General features: G+C 43.6%; 1 long non-coding RNA gene across 1 annotated transcript in view; it reads left to right on the top strand.

The window, feature by feature from the left end:
- Positions 1-25,182, top strand: part of LOC118521655 (uncharacterized) — a 75,583-nt gene extending 50,401 nt beyond the window's left edge. Inside the window, exons 4-5 of the long non-coding RNA XR_013445375.1 lie at positions 22,558-22,636; positions 24,945-25,182. This is a non-coding gene — a long non-coding RNA (uncharacterized LOC118521655). The remainder of the gene's footprint in view (positions 1-22,557; positions 22,637-24,944) is intronic.
- The last annotated feature ends 1,076 nt before the right edge of the window (positions 25,183-26,258 follow it).

Below are 26,258 nucleotides of genomic sequence, written 5' to 3'. Positions count from 1 at the left end.
GGGAAAGCTCTCAACCCAGAATTACTCTTTCCTTCCACGATGGAGAGGTAGATAGATGGTCGCTTTGAAGACATCTACTCCCAGGTTTTTACCTCCCAGGGTCTAATTCTGGGGTTATTTGTGGCTTCCTGATTTTGTACTGCTCTCCTTTCTGATCATCATTCACTGCCACACAAATGCAAATGGTGAGGCAGAAAAGCCAATGAAATGGAATTGTCAGTTCGTGTTTCATTGTACTTTCTCTGCTCATCACCTGTTTTAAAAGCTTATCTGATTGTATATTATCTCTCATTGCTTGCTTGGATTCTCCTTTCCTCTTGGTCTGGAGGGAGGGGGGTGGACAGAGAGAGAGAGAGAGAGAGAACGGTGTTTAAAGTTCTTTGCCATCTAACGTCACCGGAGCTCCTGCAGGTGATTTACACACCACATGGGCTCCACCGTCTGTGTGCTGTAACTTGGTAACTCAGTGGTAGCTTGACCTTCAACAGCTGCTGAGCCTCTTGGTCTCTAAGCAGGGGCAGAGAAGGCCATTATTGCAAGGAAAGGACACATGGCTTTCCAAATGGCATGAAATACATCTCTTGCCACCAGATGAATTACGTATTCATGAAAACCACGAAATGGAAGACTACTCTGCTCGCCCAGCAGTCACCTGGGCTGAACACAAGGCTCTGCAAACAGTGCAAAGCTCTGACTCCCTCATTTATTTACCTTGCCAGTCGGTGTGTACAAATTTCCACAACAAGCTGTGAGAAGGAAGCTGGGAAGAGGTCTGCGTTTCCAAGGACAACTGAATTGCATGATGCCTACATTTTAATTTGGTATCAACAAGTCTTTACTGGGCATCCATTATTCTAACATTATCCACACAAAATTGTAATACTGTATTATTAGGAAAGGAATGTACTCATCACAAGGTGAGTTTCTGCAAATACTGGGAAGCTTCCCCTTTCCCCATTAAATATATAGCCCACTAGTGTGTGTAAAACAACTCACACCAAGATGATGAGTTTTGACATTTCTGTTTCTTATTAATTCCTGACTTATTAGCAGAGGATTGTGGAAATTATCCCTATTGTTCAGATGGGAAAAATTAAAGCCAGAGATGTTAAATGACATCCCAGGATCACTGTTAGCGGCAGAGCTAGAAAGAGCATTGCTGGATCTCGACTCTGAGTTCATATTCACTCCGCCAGCACACTGCACTGGTGCGGATTTGACTTTCGTGTTACAATGATGATGACCAAAAAGATGGTGACATTTAAAATGCTGTCCTTGGTTCTGTTCATAGCTCGTCAGGGACAGAGTTCCAATGCTGGTTAGGTTCACACCCATGCTGATCCTCCTAGCTTCAGCCCTCCCCCTTCTCTGCCCTAAGATCTCTCCGTCTTTACATTCTCCGCTGGGCTGGGTGTGCTTGCACCTGTTCACACCTCCTCCCAGGGCTCCTGGACTGCCAAGGCTGCAAAGAGACTCCCTTGCAGCTAGGGCTCCAGATACGACTTTGGACTCTGCTAATCGGATGGATTCACATAAGACTTAAGGTCAGAACTGAGTTAAATGGCAAGAGTTACAATGGTCTGTTAGTCTGTCTGTCTGTCTATCTATCTATCTATCTATCTTCCAGTAAGGATTTAGCAGGAATGAACAATTGTCATCCCCGGAGAGCTGCTAATGAGGTGTATTCCTGGAGTTTTGGCAGCCTCTGGATTCCTAAGCTTCCTGAAGGTGCCCAGGAGGGCAGCTCCCGCTGGGGGTGCAGTTCTGCAGTATTGGTCCAGGACTGCCCTCCAGGCTCAGCAGGAAGACTACTCCTCCTGACCTTTCAATGATTTCATTAGCACCTAATTCCCTGTATAAAATCTCTTCCTACTTAAACTAGCTAGAGTAGTTTCTCTGATCTGCAGCTGAGTCCTGACTCATCCACTGCTTAAAGATTACTTGTGAACCCACTACATCCTGACTCAACTTGTGTTTTATCGTGTCATATTGCATTTAAGTTGTTCTCTCTCTCTCTCTCTCCCCTTCCTGCCACCCCCTAGTCCTCAGACTATAAGGTTATTCATCTTTTAGTCCCTCTGTTTGTGGGATAAAGCCTGGCACATAATAGTCACTTAAGAGATGTTTGTTCGAATAAATGGATGGATGACTAAATGCAGAACCAAATATCCTGTGATGCTTAGTTCATGGGAGAATGAAAACCTTGTCGAAAATGCAATTTTATTTCATACGTATGCCATTAGTGTATTTTATTTAATAAAATGTAGAAAGGCACACATTTTTAGCTTGATATTAATCATTACCTTTTACTTAAACAGTCAAATGGGATTTGCTGCTCAGCAGTTAAATATTTTGCTGTCTCCGGAAGACTAGCAATGTGCGTCGATGAATGTGAGCCTTGCCTCTTAGCTCCTGCCTCCTACCCATGACATTTCTTGCTGGGTAAATTCTGAACAGGTGCTGCTAGCTGCCTCATTAACTGCATGGAGCTGCAGGAATTGTGCGTGAGATTATCCCTCACCAGAAACTAAGCCCTGCGTTCTTTAAACACTGCACTGGACTTAAAGCATCCTGATTCTTTCTGTGTTGCCACCAGCGACAGACACTGGCTTAAGGTGCCAAGAGCTGGAATTGATGTTATGTCATATCTTTTCTCTGATCCTCCCTTCTTGTCATCATTCAGTCTGCTCTCTATCATTTATCTGCCTGTTTCATTTCCCCATTAATATTTATTAAGTGTCTATAGGTTGCATAATAATAATAATAAAAATAACAAAATGTTATTGTTATATATATATATTTGTTCATTTAAAAGGCTTTTATAATTTGTAAGTCATTTAATTCTTGCTAAAACTTTCTCAGGTCAGGAGCATAGGCATTCCTATTCTCATTTCATTGATGAGCATAGAGAGATGTAGAAAGGATAAAAGTTACACAGGAGAACTGGGCCTAGATGGTACCAGCTGCCCTGACTCTAGGTCCACTGTTTGTCTCAATCCATATATTTTATGGCATGAAATGAGACTAAAATAGAGACGCAAAATAGACCATATGAGATCTTGAGGGCTTTGCCCTGCAGGCCAGTATATTTTATCCATGGAAACACAGGGAATGTCTTGATGAGGGTTTGAAAATACCTGTGCTCAATGAAGAAAGGTATTTTTATTATCAATGAATGTGTGTAGTGCATCTCCATGAAGCACCCAAATGGAGAGAGCTCATGACGTTAGCTGGCAGGGATGAATCTCTTTGGCTTTAATGATGCTGCTGCAGCGACAATTGGAGGAGGCCACCCATTCACAGCGTCTTGACCTCATCTGATGACATATAGGTATTAAGCAACATTTCCCAGTAGGAAAGCAGCCAGGGAAGGGGAATTGGGATGGAAGAACATCCCAGAAAACAAGTGCAACGGGGATCGATGGAAAGGTTTGGGGAGTGGAGAGGGGGAAATGGGAGAGGAGATGGTGTGAAGCATTTTCTGTGTGACACCAGAGAGCAAAATACTCACGCTGGTGGGTAGAATGACAGGGAGATAGAAGAACACATTTTCTGACAATTAAAGAACTCCAAAAATGAGATGGGTTACCCTGGAGGTAATAAGTTCTTTGTCATTAAAAATGTTCAAGAAGATGACCATCTATCAAGGCTGTGGTCAGGGAGCCTCCCTATTGGGGAGGTTAGACAGTCATCTTGTTGTCGGACTAACGTGGGCTGGGAGCTGGATGAGAAGCAGGTCTAACTGGAAAGTCTGATTCAGCCCCTCTGGATGGGATCCAGAGACTCTCTGTTGGGAAACCACTGGACTAGATCAGTGGACTCTACAGTGGAGGGTACAAGAAAGAGGACATTTCCTTCATACTTACATTTTATCTAAAAGTGAAAAAAGGAAGTAAGCTTACTACTGTTTGATGTCTAGTGAACCACACAATGTCTGTCACATCTGAGGTGTCACATACATTACTGAAGTCAGAGCAGGAGCCCTCCAACACTGAGGGCTGTGGCCAGGTCTTTCTTTGTTCATTCCCATGAACGTGTTTCCATATATTGTAGTTTACTGCATCCGAGTTAGAGAAATTTATGGACTGTATTATTTTTATTTATTTATTTTTAAAGATTTTATTTATTTATCTGACAGAGAGAGAGAACACAAGCAGGGGGAGCAGCAGAGGGAGAGGGAGAAGCAGGCTCCCCGCTGAGCAAGGAGCCTGACATGGGGCTCAATCCCAGGACCCCAGGATCATGACCTGAGCCGAAGGCAGACGCCTCACTGACTGAGCCACCCAGGCACCCTGGACAATATTATTTTAAATAACAGAATTGCGAACAGTAGAATTTTTACAGTATTTTGAATGAAATGGGGAATAACCATGACAACATTTTATGTCACAGAGAGGTTTGCATTGGGTCAAAATAATTAAAGCAGAGTCAAACTCAAAGTTGCAATTTTTTTTTTTTTTTACAAAAAGACATGTGTCCAATTATGCTGACCTCCTGTGATGACAAGTACCTGTTGGTATTAGGACTCTTGACAGACATTAGTGAAAAATTAAAAACACTTGGGGTGCCTGGCTGGCTCAGTCGGTAGAGCATGCGACTCTTGATCTCAGGGTCTGGAGTTGGGGCCCCATGTTGGGCGTGGAAACTACTTGAAAAATGAAATACATGTAACATGTTTCATTTACATAAGGTTTAGTATGGGCCAGGCATGGTTCTATTTTATATGGGTCAAGTCAATGACTCTTCACACAGCCTTAGAAGGTAGGAACTAATAACTATACCTGACATATGGGGAAATTGAGGCACAGAAAGGTGAAGTGACGTGCCCAAGATCACTCAGATAGTCAGTGAAAGAGTGGGGTTTAAATGAAAGCTTTTTTTTTTTTAAAGATTTTGTTTCTTTATTTGAGAGAGAGAGAGAGAGAGAGCATGAGGGGGGGAGGGTCAGAGGGAGAAGCAGACTCCCCGCAGAGCAGGGAGCCCGATGTGGGACTCGATCTCGGGACTCCAGGATTATGACCTGAGCCGAAGGCAGGCGCTTAACCAACTGAGCCACCCAGGCGCCCTAAATGAAAGCTTTTAATCAGTCAACGAAACTAATTTACTCCTCCGAAAATACAAAATCAGTTACCTTTTGGCAGCAGCTTGTGCTATGGAGAAAGCATTTTAAAAATAATCTCTGGAAACATTTCCATCACTGATGTTATTTTTGTTGCCAAAGCTGTATAAGTTTGTAAACTTCAAAAACCACAACATCACAAACTTAGGAAACGTAGTAAGAGAATTTCAAAACTGATTTAAAAATGAAGGATTCAGTGTATTTTGAACTCATTTATTAAATACACAAAAAATATAGTAAGTCCCAATTTGTTGACAAGAACAAATGCTAGAGCAGGAAAAATACAAATTTACCAGCAAAATTCTACAAAAATGTTCACATACTGGGTGGATGATTTTAAAAATAACTTTCATGAGCAGGGCACCTGGCTGGCTCAGTCCATAGAGCCTGAGACTCTTGATCTCAGGGTCGTAAGTTCAAGCCCCATGTTGGGTGTAACAGTTACTTAAAAAAAAAAGTTTCCGTGATTTCCCAACCAGCCACGCATTTTTCCCCCCAGTTGGGTGGATGTATTTTTGAGAAGCATCATTCTCGGCAGTGGCAACCACTAAAGCTGCACCAAACCAAATCCCTGTATCACAAAGTATTAAACTAAGATTTAAAAAAAAATATGGATTCATATTCAATTGTAATATTCAGTAAAGAAATGTTATCAATGGTGGCATATTTTTAGTGAGAGCAAAATTCTTTATTCCTGTTAATAAAATACACTAAAACAAGTTATTTTAAAACATTTTATCTACATGCTATCTTTTTAAAATTTTTTGCATTTTTGTAGGTTTCCGTAATGATCATAATGTATTGGTAGAATAGGGTATGTATATAACACATAAGCGAATATATAAAAATAATAGGTGCGTGTTTAAACTAAAGGGGACACATGGTTAGCGAGCTCAGAGGCCACTGGAAATGACATCCTTCAAGGTCGATTCCCTAGTTTGGCATCTTTGATTCTCAGGCAAATGCTCTGCTCTTATTTGGTGAGAGAGAAAACCTAAGTGCTAGAAAGACACTTCCCTCCAAGGCAGGCAGCACCTCATTATCCAGCTCACTGCCCAAATCCCGTCCAAAAAAAAAAGGCTAAAGCCGTACATTTCTGAGTGAATCGGCTTGATTTAAGACTCGGAGCTATCTGTGTTTTGTACAACATCTAATGCACTGTTGATGCTTAATAAATAACAAATCGTGATATTAATAATTAAGAATTGATGTTACTGCTCCCGTGAAATGATTTTCAGAAGAATTATTCCCCATTCACTCATAAAGAAAAATGAGAGGCAGAGACAGAGCAATAGCTTTTAAGGAAATTTAGTTCCAGCTACTTTGTGTGCATGTGGTTTTCATCCCCCCCTTTCTGGTAAATCTGATGAATAACTGAACAAGACACCCAGAGCCCATCTAAGCTGCCCCCCCTCCTTTCATGTCCCTACCTTTAGGTGGGAATGTCTAGAATGTTGAATTGTATGATTTTAAAGTGCTTGACAAACATTAATTAACTGGGGGTCGTTCTTTGTTTGAAGAGAGTTATGTCTAACTGCAAATATGTCGCCAAATTATCTGCTCCTTTCTTTTGACTGTATTATTATCGAAAATGTGCAGTATCTGATTTGCTTGTACAGTTATTTGAGGAGGCTTTTTGAAATAGGTGGCACCCATGAGAAAAGGGACATACGGTTATCCTAAGGAGAAAAATGATAATTATATGAAATTTATGTTTATGCTCATATTTGTGCATATTACACGTATCTACACACACACACACACACACACATACACACGCACACACATCCTTCCTTCTATGTGTAACCATCCCCTCTTTCAAGCGGTGGATTTTGACGATTGTGATGACCCACGCTGAACTGGACTCCGTTCCTTCTGAGCTGGGGGGATTGTTGATATTTGCTTTTTAATAGCAGAAATCAGAAAAGCTCTCCAGAAAAGTGAATTAATACTCCTGTGAAAGCAAGTGTAATTAATCACGAGAGAAAACTGGCCATGCGTGTCAACGGAGTCCAGAGAATTGGCGGAGTGCTGTTGATTCATTACCTACCATGGACCCCTCCTCCCACCCCACTCAGGAAGAGGGGTGCCATTCAGACAGCAGCCACACCTGCCACTGGCATCAGGGCCGGGAGACCAGATGGATTACAAACTGTAGGAGACACTGGGCCTGTATTTTGGCATAAGTATCGCACACTGTTAATGAGGAGCATAGCTTGGAACAGTGTCTCAAATAATTAGCCAGGGCAGGTATGTGCCTGTGCAGGGGCGGATTACAGATTTTTCTATTGCTTAGAGAAATTTTCTATAGTAACAAAGGAATAAAATGTAAATTAATCCACAACTGCAGGACTTATACTGATGAATGCCTTTCAAAGCAGGCTTCTCAGTAAATCACCTATCATACCTTCTAAACGTATCCGTAGCCTATAAATACTGATGTTGATGTCACTCTTAGCTTCATCTCGCGCTGCTCATCCTCTCTTGGAGGCAGTGTCATAGGGTGGAGATTATAGGCTTTGATGTCACGCACACCCAAATTCAAATCCTGCCTTCTCGATTTACTGGCTATGTTATGCAACAGAGTTTAAAATCCTCATCAGTAAGATGGGAATCATAGTACTTATTATGGGCTGATTTGTGGAACCCCTCCCAACCACCCACCCCATCCCAACTCACCTGCAAATTCGTATGTCAAGGTCCTGACCTCAGAATGTGACTGTATTTGGAGATAGGACCTCTAAAGAGGTGATTAAGTTAGAGTAAGACTGTCAGGGTGGGCCCCTAATCCAACCCGACTGATGTCCTTAAAAGAAGAGGAAATTGGGCCCATAAGCGAGACTCCAGGGATGCACAGGGGAAGACTGAATGAAGAGGCACCAAGAGGCCGGCCACTTGCAGGCCAAGGACAGTGGCCTAGAACAGCTCCTTCCATCATGGCCCTCAGAGGAACCCAGCCCTGCTGGCCCTCTGATGTTCAACTTGCAGCCTCCAGACCTGTGAGCAACTATATTTCTGTTGTTGAAGCCACCCAGCCTGTGACAGTTTGTTATCGTAGCCCTAGCAAACCAACACAGTATCTGTTATGGGGTTATTATGGAAATACATGATACCGTTTTTGCATAGAGTCTCTGCATATGTCCTTAACAAATGACCATTGTCACCATCATTCAGTCTATATGATCTCCTTTCTCTTCCTCACTGAAGAGATTGTCATTTTCCCGGACCCCTCAGCCATGCCCCGGTGACACCTGTTGGAAACTGGACTTGAGGCAGTGTGGTTCTTTCTCATGTGTCGAGAGGATGTGGCCAATTCACCCTCTTTATGGAGCTGTAAGCTGCCTCTTCCCAAGTTATTCCTGTCTGGGGTTCTTCCCTCTGGCTTTTGTCAGTCCTGGCTCAAGGACACAGTGCCTCCTTTGGGATGGGCTGTGAAGTAGGCAAATCCACCTTCTTCTCGCCCTTCAGAATCTACAAAGGAAGAGCCGTCTGCCATGGCAGAGGTAACTGTGAAAAGAGAGAGAGTCTCTGTTGCGATGCTGGTGCTGTTCTGTATTTCTGCACATTCTTCATTGACATGAAGTGTTTGGATCCCTAATGTCTCCATATTTTATGTAAAGTCAAAGTGGATGTTATCTCAGGAGCAAACACAAACATCTGTGATGTTCCCAGGTAAATTAGTGCAGGCCCAGAGTCGCGGCGCTTGCCGTCCCAATGCCAGACAGAAACGGTTGATGACTCACAGTCATGCTGACGCGATGGCCTCACCTCCATCCCGTCGTCATCTGGGAAGGCTGTGTGTGCTACCCACTGCTCTCCTGGGTTGACAAGGGAGGACGTGCCACGGTGACAGCATATAGCTCATGAAACCTGGCGGAGGTACCAGGCTATTTTTAAGATATTTAGGAGCTAGGAGATTCTTGACGCATTGAATTCAGAAGTGTTCTCTTTCTGCTAGGGGTTAAGAATTTGGCTGACTGGGACGCCTGGGTGGCTCAGTTGGTGAAGCGTCTGCCTTCGGCTCAGGTCATGGTCCTGGAGTCCTGGGATCGAGCCCTTTGTCGGGTTCTCTGCTCAGCAGGGAGTCTGCTTCTCCCTCTGCCCCTCCCCCTGCTCATGCGCTCTCTCTGTCTGTCTCAAATAAATAAATAAAATCTTAAAAAAAAAAAGAAGTTTGTTGACTGCAGTCATTTGTGTATTCATTAATTTGACCAACATTTACTGCCTGCCCGTCAACAGCCAATCCCTGAAATGCTCTCTGAGGAGCATGATCATTACAATTACAATAATGATAATTAATGTTTTATTTTGTCATTGGCACTGGCCTAGGCCCTTTATGTATTACTGTTGATTTTATTGATAACATTTGTTGGACATCTGCTACCATACCAGGAGCTATGCTAAACAGCTTGCTTGTGCTTTATTCTTTTTTAAAAAAATATTTATTTATTCCTAAGAGACAGAGAGAGAGAGAAAGAGAGGCAGAGGGAAAAACAGACTCCCCACTGATCAGGGAGTCCGATGCAGGGCTTGATCCCAGAACCCTAGGATAATGACCTGAGCCGAAGGCAGATGCTAAACGACTGAGCCACCCAGGCACCTGAGCCTGTGCTTTATTCTTAAAGTGACCTCATGAGGGAGGGACTCTATCCCATTTCACAGATGGGGAAGCTGAGGTTCAGATCATGCTGAAGGTCACGTAGCTGGTCAATGCTGAAGTCAGGAGTAAAACTTAGGTTGTTCTGATCCCAAAGTCTATTCTTTATTCAGTGGCTCAAAAGATAGTTGAAAAGGAAACATTCTATAGTAATTGAGGTCCCTTGTGCCCTACACTTGGAAGTCACTCTCAGGAGAAACATTCTTCCTTATAAACAGTGTTAGCTTTATTTGACCAAATCATGCATTTGGTGTGATTTTCAGACTCTTGCCCTGGGTGCTGAAATCTCCACCCCACACCCTGAAAGCAGTTCTTCATAGACATTTGAGAGCTCCTCCTTTGGGTTAAGGCTGTGCCTAGTGGGGCAATGGTTATTCCATTATGTCCTTTGCACCTTCATGTCAGTGTGTTGAGCATGTCATATTCTCTTTTGGAGGTGCTGTAGTATTCAGTGCAAGTTGCCTTGGGAAAACAGAGAGAGCCGGGACCATGGGACATGTGAAGGTTCGAGAGGGGCACGCCCCTCCAGGGCCCAGCAGACAATGAGGCTTGAGCCTTTGGAGGGACTGACTGGTCTGTGTCATTGTGAGCTGGGACTTCCTGAAGCTCAAGGCAGCTCTCTTTCCAAATCCATCCAATCTCCAGCTGGATGATGGCTTGGATAGAGATGTTAGGGAGTAGGCAGGGTCAGGCTGCTTTGGGAATAAGAAATTTCTCTGGAATTTATATCTAACCACAGTCACGTCTACCTCTTGCAGCCCATTTGAATGGAAACGATTCTCTCTATTTAATCCAACAGCAACCTAATACTACTAATAACTAATATTGATATCATGACCATTTACAAAGCAGTTTCATAGGTATTATCTCATATGATTATTCCAGCAAGTTCTGGGGTATTTCTTTTTTTTCCTTTTCCCCTCTAGAGGAACTGAGACTCACATAATTAAATGATTTGCCCAGCGTCACGGAGCCAGGCAGTGGGGCATGTGTGGGCAGGACATGTCATCTTTGGGCAAGGCCATAGGGCCTTTGGCCTTGTCAACCTGCCTCCTTGACCACATGCTCATTCCCCATATGGAACCTGATCCTAGGTTCCCAAATCGCACACCAGTTTCAATAAAGGAAAGGTCTGACCTAAACCTTTTTACTCTTCATGGGTATACACAGTCTGTCTGAAGCCCAAATTATGGAAGCACTCCATCTCACCGGGGATGACTTTCAAGGATGTGCAGGTGGTTGGGAGCCAGCTCTGCTGTTGGATGCCTCAGCAGACAATGTCTGGGCTTGGGCCAGATTCTTCAGATTCCTTGTTACTGTTTGTACATGCCAGTGGGTTTAGTGTGATTTGCTTTCCGTGGCCAGGCCTGGGGCTTCTTCTTCTTCTTCTTTTCTTTTTTTTTCCTCAGGGGATGGCCCTGACTGACAGGTATGGGAGTGCCCTGGTTGGCCTGGACAACGGTGAGGTGTAGCTCCCCTGTGGGATCAGGTGAAGTCAACTGTCGGTGGGTCTTTCCCTGAGATCACACCTTTGCTTGACTTCCTGCTATTTGGGTTCTGCTTCCCTTACCCCCAGTGAGTGTTCTCTTGGAGGCCTTCCTCACTAGACCTTTTGGACATGAATCCTTGTCTCCAATTTTGCTTCTAGGGAGCCTGGCCTAAACCTAAAGCAGTATGTTCCAGAATCTTTCAGTTGCTCTAGTTTAGTGTTTATTTTCATGTCTTTGATTAAGCAGTTTCAATATTTATTACTTGTCTGACCTTAAGTTATTTAAAATTTCTGAGCCTCTTTTTGAATTCTCTAAAATGGGGATTATAGCACCTGTCTGTTAGGGTCACGGTAGGGATTTAATGAGATAAGGTAGGTAAAGCACTTGACCTAATGTTTCTAGGTGGTGTTTGGGTATTATTACCTATTCTAATATTTTGTGTGGAAATTTCTCCAGTGGCATTCTGGAAAACATGGCCAGTAGGATGACTCAAAGTCACAGAATACTTCTACCACGGCCCAGCCTTGTATCTTTGTGAATTTCATAGATTTATAGACAAAAGCCATTTACAGCATGTAATCTGAGTGTCTCAGGATTTAGCAGCTACTGATGGCAAATGCAGTCACCTCAGGTTAAGCCCCAAATATCAATAGCAGTGAGCAAACCCCCATTTGACTGGCTTCTTATTGACTCCAGGGAGCCCAGTCTTTTATAGACACCCCTCCTATTTCCTCCCACCCCCCACCTCCCCCCCCAGCTTCCCGCCCCAACCCACGCATAGGGTGCTCATGTCCACATTTCTTTCTCAGCACTGTTTGCTGAGCCGGGACTTGGAGCTTCGTGTGCCATCACTTCCCGAGTGGCTGATCCTGCTGGTGAAGATGGGGAGTCCCACGAGGAATGTCGTTTTATTTTATTATTTTTTTAAAAGACTTTATTTATTCATGAGAGAGAGACAGAGACAGAGAGAGTGAGAGAGAGAAAACACGAGCAGGGTGAGGGGCAGGAGGAGAAGCAGACTCCCTATGAGCAGGGAGCCTGACGTGGGGTTTGATCCCAGGACCTTGGGATCATGACCCGAGCCGAAGGTAGACGCCCAACCGACTGAGCCACCCAGGTGCCCCAGGAATGTCATTTTAAAAATGGAGCAGAGCTGTTGCACCTCAAGGCCTAACCTCCTCACTATTGTTTCTGTGAGCACGAGAGGAGCTTTCTTTATTTTTTGGCACTCTGCTGGGATTGGCACGGCAATGCCAGGATCGCGGATTGAGATCTTACAGCTGCAGATGGCAGAGCCAGGCCGCCACGGTGGCCATTCTCAATCATATGCCTAGGTGCTGGTAAAGCTGAACCCCACTGCCCTGAGCATGGAAAATCAGGAATATGGCCACCGTGCCTCAAGGTCACGGATGCTGATGGTCACCACGGTCCGATGGCCACCAAATGAAGAGAACTCTCTTTTTTCTGTGTGTGTGTGGGAGGGGGGCGGGGAGGGGGTGGTGGAGTGAGGTGGAGGGGTGGGGAAGCAGAAGAAGTGACAATGATCCATAGTGAGCTCACCAGCATTTTAATATATTTTCAATTAACATACAGAACCCTTTTCTCCTCAGGACAAATCTCAGGTGGCAACGAGTTCTGGAATGTGCCACCATCTATAACCATAATCACTTCACCCCTCCAAATTCGAGCCCTGTTGCTGGGTCTTGCAGCGCAGATAAAGCAATTACTATTTAAAACCACAAGTGACTGCAGCAGCTTCAGCCTGTAAGAATGTAGCATGTTTCTCTCTGGAGTAAATAGCCTTTTATTTAGCAAAGATGAGGCCCCCAGGGCATGATTTGGAAGGAGGCATTGAAACAAAGAGCTAAGCCAATCAGCATAAAAAAATAAAGGAAGGTTTTGTGGGGTGGGGGTGGGGGTCGGAGAGCAGAGAAAGGAGGAGAAGGAGCAGGAGAAGCTGGGGATTAAGCCACAGAATGCAGTGCGTCAGTCTGCGGACGTCCATGTCCACCGTTAGACCACCACTGGTGGCCAGAGGATGTTCAAAGACAAGGTCGTTTTGTGTTCTTTTTACTGCCTGCTGGGTGCTGAAAGGTAATTGCCTGTGCCAGTAGTGTTTCTGGGAAATCAAGACAAGAGTCTGCTCCAAACTGGAAAACTAGAATGCAGTGCCGCCTGGAGAGACTGAGGATTTCACTACGGAAGGGAGAAATCAGAGCGAGAGCCTTTGGAGATTCACGGAGGCTGGGTTTCCATTAACCTTGGGAGGGGAGAGTGCCGGCCAATTTTATTTAATTCTCAGAGGACAAGGTGACCTCAACTGATAATGTGGGTGACAACCTAAGTACCCCTCCCCTTGCCATCTTTCATCCACCTCAGCCCATCCAACTTGGCTGTGTATGTCTGAATCCCACTACGTTTCTAGACTTTTGCCCTCTCCGGAAGCTCCCCAGATCCCGCATAAGTCCCTGGATACAAATGGCTAAGTGGGAGGAAAATGTGTGTAATTGATGGGATGAATATGCAAGACTTGTGTGGGGGGGAGGGTAATTGTAGAGCAATTTACTTTGTTTCCCCCAAACACTGCATACAGATATTTAGGTTATCAAACACAATCTTTATTCAGAAAGTCCAGCCTATAAAATATCAACACTCCAGCTTTGACTTGAAGTCAAATATTCTCCCTCCCCCAGTTAATCTCCTGATTGGCAGGGAGGAAGGGGTGGAGACTATTAGAGGCGGGGAACAGAAGCTAGGATCTGTTCCTGCCTCTCTAGGGTTAGAATATAGTAATGGAAGAAGGAGAGGTGCATGGGGAGCAGAAAAGTTCTCACGTGACTGACACTAACCCCTGGGGGCCTGGGCTGTTTAAGTTCAGCTTTAGTTCTTTGGAGAGCCCCATCCCTGGGGGGCCTTTCATCTGAAGCTCCCTTGACCCAAGTGAAGGCTTTTCCATTATGGCCAATTGGTTACTCCTCTATAACCCCCAGATTAGAACATAATACTAATTTTAGCTTCTCTCCACTAGGGCCTGTTTGCCCCTTTGTTGGGAACTCTCGTGGGACCAGACCAAAGCTGACCTCAAATTCGTTCTTTATGTGACCCACTCCTGCCCATGGGAAACAGTCACCCCTTTTCCCCTCGACAAACTTTGACAGTGTAGGCTGCTTCCTGCAGCCACTTATTCTTTGACTTATTTGTCAGCTCATTTTAAGTTTGAAGTGAGAAATGATGTGTTTTTGGAGTAGTGTTGTTGGGGTCCGGAGCCAACAGCCAAGAAAGAATTCTTGAGACATCCATCTTCGGTGCAAAAAGGTGGTTTTATTAAAGCTCAGGGACAGGACCTGTGGGCAGGAAGAGTTGCTGTTCTGGGATTGTCAGGGTCAATTATATACTTTGGGGTTGGGAGAAGTAAAGATAAGGGAAGTTCCAAAAGGATTTTCATGTGCTAAAGAAGACTCCGGATAATGGAGGCCTTGCTTTTGTCCAGCTGAGGTCGTTTTTCCCTCTAGCAAGGCATTAACAGCTAAGACAGTTGGGAGTTTCCTGGAGGACCCTTATACTCTGCCTGCCTCAAGTGTTTGTCAAGTTATAAGGACATTTCATTTTATCTACATTTCCTTCTGCCTTTGTTTCCCACATCGAGAGATAGACAGCAGTCCATGCGTCTCCAACTGCAGTCCTGTTGAAATGCTGTCAATAGGCTGGGGAGGAGCGACACATGTTCCCTACCCTTCCAAAATGGGGGGACACCAAACCTGCCCAGCACCATGCTCTTCAAGGAAAACCTCTTTCCCCAAGTCTGCGGAGTTCAGCTATTTTTATGCCTTCTATATAAAGGAGAAGTCTGAGAGATGGCTCACCCACTCTTGTCGCCGACTCTGAAGTTTCTGCATGGAAATAGAAAACAATTTGGATTGTAACATGTCGACTTTCTGCTGTAGCTGACATGTTCCCTTTGATGCACCTTTGCTTCTCTTTGTAATGTGACAGTTCCGCGGAGCCATCAGACATGGCGGTTAATGTCTCAATTCCATTTATATGATGGTTCAAGTCTCATTTTTTTTTTTTTTTCCTCAGGAGACTCTTCAATGCCAGTGACAATAAGGGGACACGAATGGTTACGGGGAGCTATTTTCTCAGTCCATTTCCCAGAAGCATTTGCGGCTAAGTAATTGCCTCACTAAGCCTCCTTGTTACGATTAAGAAATGGCTGATGGGTCTCCTTTCCCACTCTCAGTGGCAGGGCAGAATGCACTGAAGTTAAGGTATATTAGGACATTTTCCTCTGACTGGTTTTTAAAATGTTTTTCTAAGTATGGTCTCATGAACCTTCCATGGGATCATGGAAGGATCTAGCAGAGTTGGGAGAAATACTATAAATCTCTGTAAGCATAGAGCAAGGGGGAAAGTGATTTTTATTTCTTGCTCGTTCTTCCCATCCACCTGCTTGGAAAACACCTTGATTTTCATTTGCTCTGATCTTTTCTCATATAGAGTAGTGGCCTTCATTTTGAAATTTGGACTTCATGATGATGCTTGGCTTTGAAGTTACATTCTGAAGTGTGTGAAAGTTACATCAAATTACAGATTTGTTGTGTGCAATGTGATGGCCGGTTTTGGTTTCCTGCAGTGGAAGAAGCATGAAAAGTACACTCAGAAATAGGGCCCTACGGTTTTGACAATAAGTGTCATTTGAGATCTAGCTCTCTGAAGTTGGCCTCCTAGGTTGAGATTAATGAGGAAGGCAGGTGTGTGTGGGGGGAGTGGGGGGCCTTTGCTGGACTGCATCATGGCCAGGAGACTGGTGGGAGGACTGAGATCCAGAGACCCAGCCCTGGTCTTGAATCGGGTTTTCAATTTCAGTTTGAACGTGTCCCCACTGACTGTGTCGACACTGCACAAAGCCAAGGGCAGATTGGATAAGGATTTGTTTAATTTGATTGATGTGGACTGCTGAACTGGGCCACTCCGGCTGCAAAGCATCTAGGCTGTAATGATCTGATATTGGCTGTCTACATTCATCAAACTAAGTGGATAATTAGCAAAACAGCATTTGACTTTGTGATGTATAGACAGTAATTGTGGCTGTTTCTCAATTAAAAATCTCATCCAGAGTCGTGACTCTGGTTGTCACATCTGTGCAGATGATTTTTGCATTTGTTTGTACTTCCGTCTCTGAATTCTTTCTTAGAAGACTTCTGTTTTTCTAGCAGCCACCAGGCATCTTCTTCGTCCTCTCCCTGACACGTTTTTGTTCACAAATCTTCCCTTCCTCTGTAATCCTCGTTGCAACCAGTCTTATGTTGTTGGGGTGAATTCTGGCTTCTCCCTATCCCTCACCTTCCACATTCCATCAGATACCAGATTCTATCAATTTAATGAAGTATCTTAAAATCTTCCCCCTCCTCTGAACTCTACAGCTCTGTCATACTTTGACTTCATCAAGGCCCAGCCTATGTGGCCAAAAACCTTACAACTGGCCTCCCTTTTCCAGTATGGCTTCATTCCAATCCATCCTATACATTAATGTTCTCATCTTGCTTTTCTTCTGCTCCAAAATCCCTGGGGGATTCTTGTTGCCTAATGGATGGAGCCCATATTCTTTCCCGTGGCGTCCTCAACATGGTAAGGCCTGGCTCTAACCTGTCTCTCCAACTGTATCTTATCTTGCTCACCTTCACGCACACTCCTGAGCAGTGGATCCCTAGTTCCTTGCCCTGACTCACGCCCTCCCAGGTGCTCTTCTGTGCTCACACAAGTTTCTTCTCTGGAAGCTTGCTCCCCTCATTCAGTTTTCTAAATCCCACTCGAAGGGCTACCTGATCTTCAAGAGCCATTCAAATACCACCTCCTCACTGCCCTCCTTTAGGCTGTTTGAAAAGAATCTCTCCCTAATCTGTACTCCACCACATGTTTCTGTTTTTGTCTTGTTTTAAAGATTTTATGTGTTTTATGTATTTTAAAGGTTTTATTTGGGGGAGAGAGAGCGCGTGCACACACAAGTGGGGGGAGGGGCAGCGGGAGAGGGAGAAGCAGACTCCCTGCTGAGTAGGGAGCCTGATAGGAGGGCTGGATCCCAGGACCCTGGGGTCATGACCTGAGCCAAAGACAGCTGCCTAACCAACAGAGCCACCCAGGCGCCCCCATACTCCACCACATGTTAAAAAGATTTGTCCTACTTTCTCCTCTCTAGACGGTGAGTTCCTCCAGGGCAGGCTTTGTGCCCATCATCTGTATTCAACAGGGTCTATATATCTTGCATGTAATCGCTGCTCCTTAAGTACCTATTGAATAGATGAATGTAAAGGAAGCAAGCTTTGTGGTAAATTTGTTTCTATTTTCTTGTGCAGAAAGCAATCACTTATTTGGATATTGTAAACTCTTGTGTTGGAATATTTTCCTTTGAGAATACTCAATATGTTCCCATGGCTTTCTTCTTTCTGATAATGTGGGTCCTTTATCAGTGGTATGTAGCACTAATTATAGGGAAGAGGAAAGGAAATTCTGGAAAGCAGTTCACTGAAGAGAAAAATGAGCATGAAAATTCTAACTGTAAATGGAATAAATAATATGTTTGCCAAGAAGGACATTTTGAAAGGCAGTGTTCCTCTATTTTAAGAAGAATAATAATAACTTAAAAAAAAGCAACATCTTGGAATTTTTTAGGAAAAACTGAACTTGTAAGAACTGTAGAATAATCAAATCATTGAGATATTGGGCCAGACTTTTCTGAGAATTTGGTGGCCCACTGGATTTGACAAGAGAGGGAAAAATGGCTGTTGGGCTGGATAAAAGGACTAATGGAGATAAATTACAGGAATGGTAATGGTTTCGCCCCGGGGGTGGATGGATGGTGTTTAAAAGATCAGCGTGTCATGCAGATGGTGGACTGCTGTTGTCAGTCCCCATTGCTTTGGGGAACACACTGAAAGAGAATGTGGGCAAACCCAAGTAGTGCATTTTGATGCCAGGGATAGGGTGAAGGATGGCATGAGATGCGAGGATGGAGGCAGGATTTCATCTGGACACATGTCATGGGAGTAAAATAAAGTGAACATTTAATGATTTATTTTTAGGTTCATCAGAAAAGCCCCAAATCATTAAAATGTTCCACACTGAGATCTCTCCAGGGGATCTGAATTGGAACTCTCTGATGGTGCAGTGGGATTTGTGCCTGAAGGAAGTCCTGATAAAGATCTTTGCTTAACATACTAATTTATACACAGTAGCTGTTAGGTTAAATGCTATTGGGTTAGAAACCAATATTAACTATTAAATATCCACAAAGGTTCAGATGTACCTCTGCCTAAAGGCAAGAGAATGAGCTCTATGTACAGTCACTATACACTTCAGATTTTCCAGAACATCTATGATTTTAAGCAACTCTGCTTTTTTCAATATACATTTTTTTTAAAAATTTTATTATGTTATGTTAGTCACCATACAATACATCATTAGTTTTTGATGTAGTGATCCACGATCCATTGTTTTCATATAACACCCAGTGCTCCATACAGTACGTGCCCTCCTTAATACCCATCACCGGGCTAACCAATCTCCCCTCCCCCCTCCCCTCTAAAACCCTGTTTCTTTCTCAGGTCCATAGTCTCTCATGGTTCATCTCTCCCTCCAATTCCCCCGGCCCATTTTTCCCTTCCTTCTCCTAATGTCCTCCATGTTATTCCTTATGTTCCACAAATAAGTGAAACCATATGATAATTGACTTTCTCTGCTTGACTTATTTCACTTAGCATAATCTCCTCCAGTCCCATCCATGTTGATGGAAAAGTTGGGTATTCATCTTTTCTGATGGCTGAGTAATATTCCATTGTATATATGGACCACATCTTCTTTATCCATTCATCTGTTGAAGGGCATCTCGGCTCTTTCCACCGTTTGGCTATTGCGGACATTGCTGCTATGAACATTGGGGTGCATATGGCCCTTCTTTTCACTACATCTGTGTCTTTGGGGTAAATACCCAGTAGTGCAATTGCTGGGTCATAGGGTAGCTCTATTTTTAAATTTTTGAGGAACCTCCACACTGTTTTCCAAAGTGGCTATACCAACTTGCATTCCCACCAACAGTGTAAGAGGGCTCCCCTTTCTCCACAACCTCTCCAACATTTGTTGTTTCTTTCCCTGTCCATTTTTGCCATTCTAACTGGTGTAAGGCAGTATCTCAGTGTGGTTTTGATTTGGATTTCCCTGATGGCTAATGATGATGAACATTTTTTCATGTGTCTGTTAGCCGTTTGTATGTCTTCTTCAGAGAAGTGTCTGTTCATCTCTTCTGCCCATTTTTTGACTTGATTATTTGTTTTTTGGGTGTTGAGATTGAGAAGTTCTTTATAGATTTTGGATACCAGCCTTCAATATACATTTAAATGTAAGACGAAAGTTATGTGACTAAGTTCATAATTCGAAAAAAACTCTATTGGAAGTTGGGTATAGAAAATGTGGAGATTGTAATTGTGTGGTCTGTCGAGGCCCCTTCTCTCCGGGGAATTGATTCTGTTGTAACTGATTTTATTATATTATGGAGATACTTTGTGAACTGAGATTAGGTTTGTTGGCCATAATAGGGCTAAATTTAATTTAAGACTCTCCCCCCTCTCTCTTGTGTCCTCCCCACTTATGAAAATGCAAGAGCTCAGGTTAAAAAAAGAAAATCAGAGTATCAAGAGGGAGATAATTTAAAGGTCAACATCTCCCCATTCCTACTTTTATTGGCTTCCCAGTCTACTTATGGTGCTCCTGTCAAGGTCACCATGACCTCCACGTTGCTGGATTCATGGACCAATTTTCAGTCTGTATCTTAACTGACTGCTCAGCACTGTTTGGCACAGTTGGCATTACCTCCTCCTTGAACTGTTTTCCTCATTTGTCTTTCAGAACACTTGTCTCCTCCTACCTCACTAGCCGACTTCCTCAGTCTCCTTTGCTGGGTCATCATCTTGTCCACAGCCTTGAAACATTAGTGAGCCCCTCAGCTCAGGCCTTAGACCTCTTCTCTAGCTATACTCACTCTCACCTGCATGACTCAAAACCATCTATTGAATGATGACTCAATAATTTGTATCTCCAGCCCCATCCTCTTCCTGAACTCTTGCCTTGTATAAACAACTGACTACCCCACACCTCCACTTGGATCTTAATAGGTACACTACCGTTTTCTCAGAGTTCTTACATATAGTTCATCTATTTTTACTTGCCTTAAAACTTTTAAGCTTCTAATTAAGCATCTCCATGCTCAGAAGTATATATAATTATCATAAATACTTTAATGTAGCTTATTAAATTCAAAAGAGGTGACTTGTTTAACTTCACACATTGTAGAAATTGTAAGTCTAATTTTAAAATGATTAAGTAAATATTGGAAAGTAATGCCATTCTGAAAAATAGTCACTACCTGTCTTTCACTGTCAGTATGAACATTATAAATGGTAGGTGTGATTTTCAGGTGATTGCTGGATGCTTTCTTTTTCATCTGTTAGAGTGATTACATGTAACCCAAATCCAGCTGAAACCTAATGGAGGTTGTATACGTAATTGACAATTTATGTTCCTACAGCTTTTTACAAATTGTTTTTTTTTTAATAATATATCATTTGAGATGCACTGAAAACTCTGAGTTAATTAAAGCAGGTATCATTTTTCTTGCCAAAAATTGAAGCTCAGAGAGAGTTGGTGATTTGTCCAAATCACACAATATAAATGTTAGAGTTGCCTTTACAACTCCAGGTCATCTGACTCCAAATTCTATTGTTATCCTGGTACTTTAAGTGATCTTCCCTTCAAAGTAACATCCGGGCAGTTTTGTTTTTTTGTGTTTTTTTTTAAGATTTTATTTATTTATTTGACCGAAAGAGACACAGCGAGAGGGAACACATCCAGGCAGTTTTTTAGGCAAAGCACACAGCAAAGCAGGGGTGCCTGGGTGGCTCAATCATTAAGTATCTGCCTTCAGCTCAGGTCATGATCCCAGGGTCCTGGGATCGAGCCCCGCATCGGGCTCCCTGCTCTGCAGGAAGCCTGCTTCTCCCTCTCCCACTCCCCCTGCTTGTGTTCCCTCTCTCGCTGTGTCTCTCTATGTCAAATAAATAAAATCTTTAAAAAAAAGAAAACTTAAAAAAAAAAACCACACACACAGTAAAGCCATGACAAGAAGAATCAATTATTTTATTTATAATTTTCAGTGATTATCTGTACTGTTGAGAAAACTGCACCATGCGCTTGACATTTTTCCAGAGTAAGCAACCTGCATAGATATTCTACCATGTTGATGTTTCCTAGTTTTTAAAATTATCTTTAATTATCCAAAAGATAAATAAATAAAATGGAGAAATAGGTAAAGAAGCAAATAACATTAACTTTCAGATCAACATTCCAAATGAAGTGATTTTCCACACACATTTAGGCTTATAGTCTGCGATAAGCAGCAGACCAGTGTTCAGCTTCGTGGTGTTTTTCTGAAGTCCCTCTATTTATTTTTCATTAATCTGTCTCCCTTGTGTGCCTGGTGCTCAGTAATCTGCTCATCTGTACCATGATCTATACTATAATCCATTGCTTCTCCCCCCATGCATTTTAATGAAGCAATTTTTGCCTCCTTTACATAACTGCTGGTTTCATACTACAACACAACCATTCATTGTCACATCATTGAAAGCAAATCTTTAAAGGAATACCTCAAAATGGGATGGATTCAGACTTTTTTATTCCATTTTTTCTTCTTTTTTAAAGAGGGCTTTGTGAACTCAGCAGCATTTTCATGATTTTATTTTCAGTCGATGCTCAGGGTTAGAAATAGATTGCCCTGGACATCAATCCAAGTGAGAAAGACATCAGCCTCCTCTGCCCCCCTTCATGCCCCATCTCTTGGCCCGGTGTTCCTGCCGCCTGCCCCGGGTGGTGTCAGTCACCCCAGAACCAGAGAGGGCTGAGCAGGAAATGCTTGCTTCTCATTGCTGTTCGGTTTCTGTCTTCCTGCTAGTTTGTCTTGCTCCTCTGTTTCCTGGTCACTGACCTGTATTTGTACCTATTGTTCTGCTCTGACCACCGGGCTGTGCACACTCCAGGCCTGTGTTTGTCTGCCTGGCTTCTGGCCGCTGCTCTCTGCATGAGTCTGATTCATGGCCTTGTTCTGACGCTGGTATCCTGGCCAACGTCCCTCTCCTGGCTGTTCAGGCAACCAGGGAGCTCCTCGTCCTGAACTTTTCCATCCACGTCTTGCCTCAGCCTGCACTCATTGCTTGTCTCTTCCTCCCTTCTCAATCTTGCCTCAGATTTCCACACCATCCATCCATCCATCCATCCATCCAGCAGCCAACTACGAAATGCCTCATGTGTGTTGTGATGACAAAGGTAAGTAAGACATAGGCTCTGCCCATACAGAATTCACGAACTAGAGGATAAACAAAGACAAAAAGGGGAATATCTAGATTCTGTGGGACCTGAAACATACCAATTTGGGGGCCCTCATTAAGAAAGAGAATGCAAAATTCTGAATACTTAGCTAGGAAAGGGCCTTAGAGGGGGTCTATGTGAGCAAGGGTCCCGAAGCTTCATGGTACATAGTAAACTACCTGGTTAATCCACCTGTATGGATAAAGAGCCTTCAAAGGGGGGCAAAGAAATATGCAGGGCACTAAGGAAAGGGAACTCATCTATCCCTGGATATCAGGGATGGCTTCCTGGGGGAGGCTATCTTTAATCAGTTTTAAAAGCTGAGTACTGTTTAACTAGATAAAGAGCGGGGGAAGGAGAAAGAGGCAGACAGGACATCCGCACAGAGGGTCCAGCGTATGGGTGAAGACCACAAGAGTGAGTCCTGGGTGCTGCCAACAGGGTTATTTTGTTGGAGTACAGAATGAAACTGTGAGGCTGAAGAAGGAAGCTGGTACTGAAGCCCCGAGAATCTGTGCCACCGTCAGGATCTTGGGCTTTTGTCTTTGCTTAGATTTTCATCTCACACAGAACCCTGTGGCAGGAAAATATGCATGTATCTGTCAGGGGATGTGACAGTTATTCCGAGAGGAGGTGACAGAGTTATGAACTAAAGTATAATAGCAGGAAGGAAAAGAGGAGGTAGGTCCAGAAATACAGAGATGAGATGTAGGGCTGATGGAGGGTAGGGAGGAACCATGGGCTTTCTAACCTGGGCCAGTGAGCGGATGGTGGACAGTTGGATTAAAGTGGGGGTAGAGACGGAAGATGGTTTAAAGGGAGACAATATGTTTTAGGGCAACTCAGTGGAAGCGTTCTTTTAGAAAAATGATGTCTTGAGTCTGAGGCTGGGGGAGAAGTGTGGGCGCTAGGTGCAGATTAAAGAAGCATCCATACATAGGTAGTCATTGAGAGCAAGGAAATGAATGAGCTAACCCCGGGCGGTGTGGAGAGAAAGAGATGCAGGAACCAAGGATGGGAACCTGGGAGGGGAGCTTGAGAAGGTGTTGAAACCATGGGGAGGTCTGAGGACAGGAGAGTCCAGTGTCTTAGCAGCAAAAAGAGGAACCCACATGGACACGCTAAATGCTGCAGTCTCACAATAAAAAGATCGCAACATGCGCCCTGGGTTTGTCAACGGGAAGTAATTGGAGATGCAGATGAGGTGGTGGTGGGAATGAGCCAGATTTCAAGAGGCTGAGGATTGGATGAGAGGCGAGGAAGTAGTGATGACTGTGGACACGGTAGGGAGATTTTTGGAAGAGAAAAGGTTAAAAGGTATTGGGCAGTGATTGGCTCCAGTGACTAGAATCTAAGGGAACTTTTTTTTATGTATTATTATTTTTTAAAGATGGAAGATACTTCAGTATTCTTTTTTTTTTTTTTTTAAAGTTGAGAGACGCTTAAGCGTGTTTTTAGCCAGAGAGGTTAAATATTTAGAAGGTGGGACGAAACGAGGTCCTATTATCTGTGGTCCTGTCGGTCTTCCCTGGGAATGCCAACTCTAGATCCTATTGCTCCTTCTAGAAGATGAAATTGTTATGGAACCTGGACTGGATCACCCAATGGAAGATCCAAGCAGCACTCGGAGATCTTGGAGGATAAGAAGTTTATTTAACGCTGGCGGGCTCAGAGGAGAGTGGTCTCCAAAGGTCTGAGCCCCGAGCACAAACTACAAGGGGGGCAATTTATGCACTTCTACTTCCGCATACTTGGCACTTTTGATGTGTGCGCGAAGCGGAGCAGGGAGAAGAACCCGGAAGAGCGCTGGGGCAAGGACTGATACTTTCTCGCTGGCTCGGTCGGCCATCTTAGGACACAGATTTTCCTTATCAAAATCTGTCCCTTTCCCATTTGAGAAGTACAGGTCTGGCTGGTTGGTTTTCAGACCTTTTATGTTTTCTGTCAGCTCTGAGGTTCAGTGATTGAGTTATTGATGGCCCAAAGAAACGTAAGTGTGTATGTTGGCCTACAGTGGTCCTGAGTCAGTTAGCATAGAATGAGAACAGGGAGAGTACCAGGAGGTAGGAAGGAATATCCTTACCTCTGACATCCCTCTCTTTCTGTAATCCGCACTTCCTCATGGACTTGCCTGGCAGGGAGCTGTTAGCTTCAATGGGAATAGCATTATTTTGGTGTAGAAAAAGATCAGGAAATGGTCACTTTGCTTTTGCTTCTGGAAACCTGTGATTGAGGCCATTATTAAAACCGCCGGTCTCTGTTCTAGAGGCAAAGGAGATCAAAAGCTGTGTCCCAGAAGCCATCTCAAAGCTGTGAAACCGAGATCCCGTTTGCCAGCAGCCGAGAGCAGAGAGAAGTTGGCACAGACAATAAATGTGAAAACGCTTTATAAACCAGAACATGCTCTACAAATGTCAGTTATTACCATCCTTTCTGAAAGCTGTTTGCAGAAATATTTGCCTGAAGACCCCACAGTACTCAAAATAAAGCCACAGTAACTCAAAGGCAATTGTATTCCTTTTTAAAGCATATGTTTTATTGCGGCATAGGAAACTCAACTTCATTTTCTGCTTAATGCCCACTTGACAGACTTGGTGGAATAAGAAGTCTCCTCCTGTCTCTCACGTACCTCACAAGTATGTGTTGAAGCAGGCCTGTTATCAAGGAACCATGACGTGAAGCGAAAAGCACTTCTCCACCGTGCCTCCTCGATGGCTGTGAATAATAAACATCCAATAAACACACAGCACTAAAGCCCAATTAGTATTAGTGTTAAAAAGACTTTCACCCATTTTAGGGAGAAAAAAATATATATGCTACTTAGTTATAATCAGGGGAATGAGCTACCGGCAAATAACAAAAAAACAACATTAGGATTCTGGTGGGTAACACATTTACCATTTGTGCTCAGAAATGCACTGAACTTAAACAGGAACATTAAAAAAAAGAAAAAGAAAAAGCAGGAGTGTCTGGCTGGCTCAGTCAGTAGACCATGTGACTCTTGATCTCAGGGTTGTGAGTTCAAGCCCCACACTGGGCATAGAAATTATTTAAGAAAACAAAAAAGAGCAAATAGGAACATTGTCTTGTGTGATCTGATTTTTAGAGACAGGGGAATCTAAACCCAATCATTCTTTCCCAAACTCAGTTTTCTATATCTCGCTTACTGATACCAAAATATGAATGAAGATGACTTTATTTCTCTAATTCAAGGCTTTGCTCCTGGTTAAAACACACATTCTTGGGAAATTTAAAATTTTTCATCATTCTTGCTAAGTGTGAATGAGTTTGTTTTTTTTCCCTCTGAAGTAGGAGGATGTGTGTTCCTAGGTAAGGATGGGGGGGGGGGAGGCAAGGCAAGGGGCAGCCCACGATTCTCTTCACAGTTTGCTTGGGACCAGGGCAGCCTGAGGTTTCACGGCAGAGGTGGTGGTAATTTACCCCATTTCCATCCTTCTTTGTGGTATCTGAGCCCCAGTATTCATTGTGGGTAAACCTGTGTCCAGAGAAAGACCACATTTCCAAATTTCCCCGCACCTCACTCCTTACAGCAAGGGCTGCCAGTGAGATACAGGCAGAA

This window comes from Halichoerus grypus, chromosome 2 (genome assembly GCF_964656455.1).
Source record: "Halichoerus grypus chromosome 2, mHalGry1.hap1.1, whole genome shotgun sequence".
NCBI classification, from domain to species: Eukaryota; Metazoa; Chordata; class Mammalia; order Carnivora; family Phocidae; genus Halichoerus; species Halichoerus grypus.
This window is presented reverse-complemented; position numbering and strand designations above follow the sequence as displayed.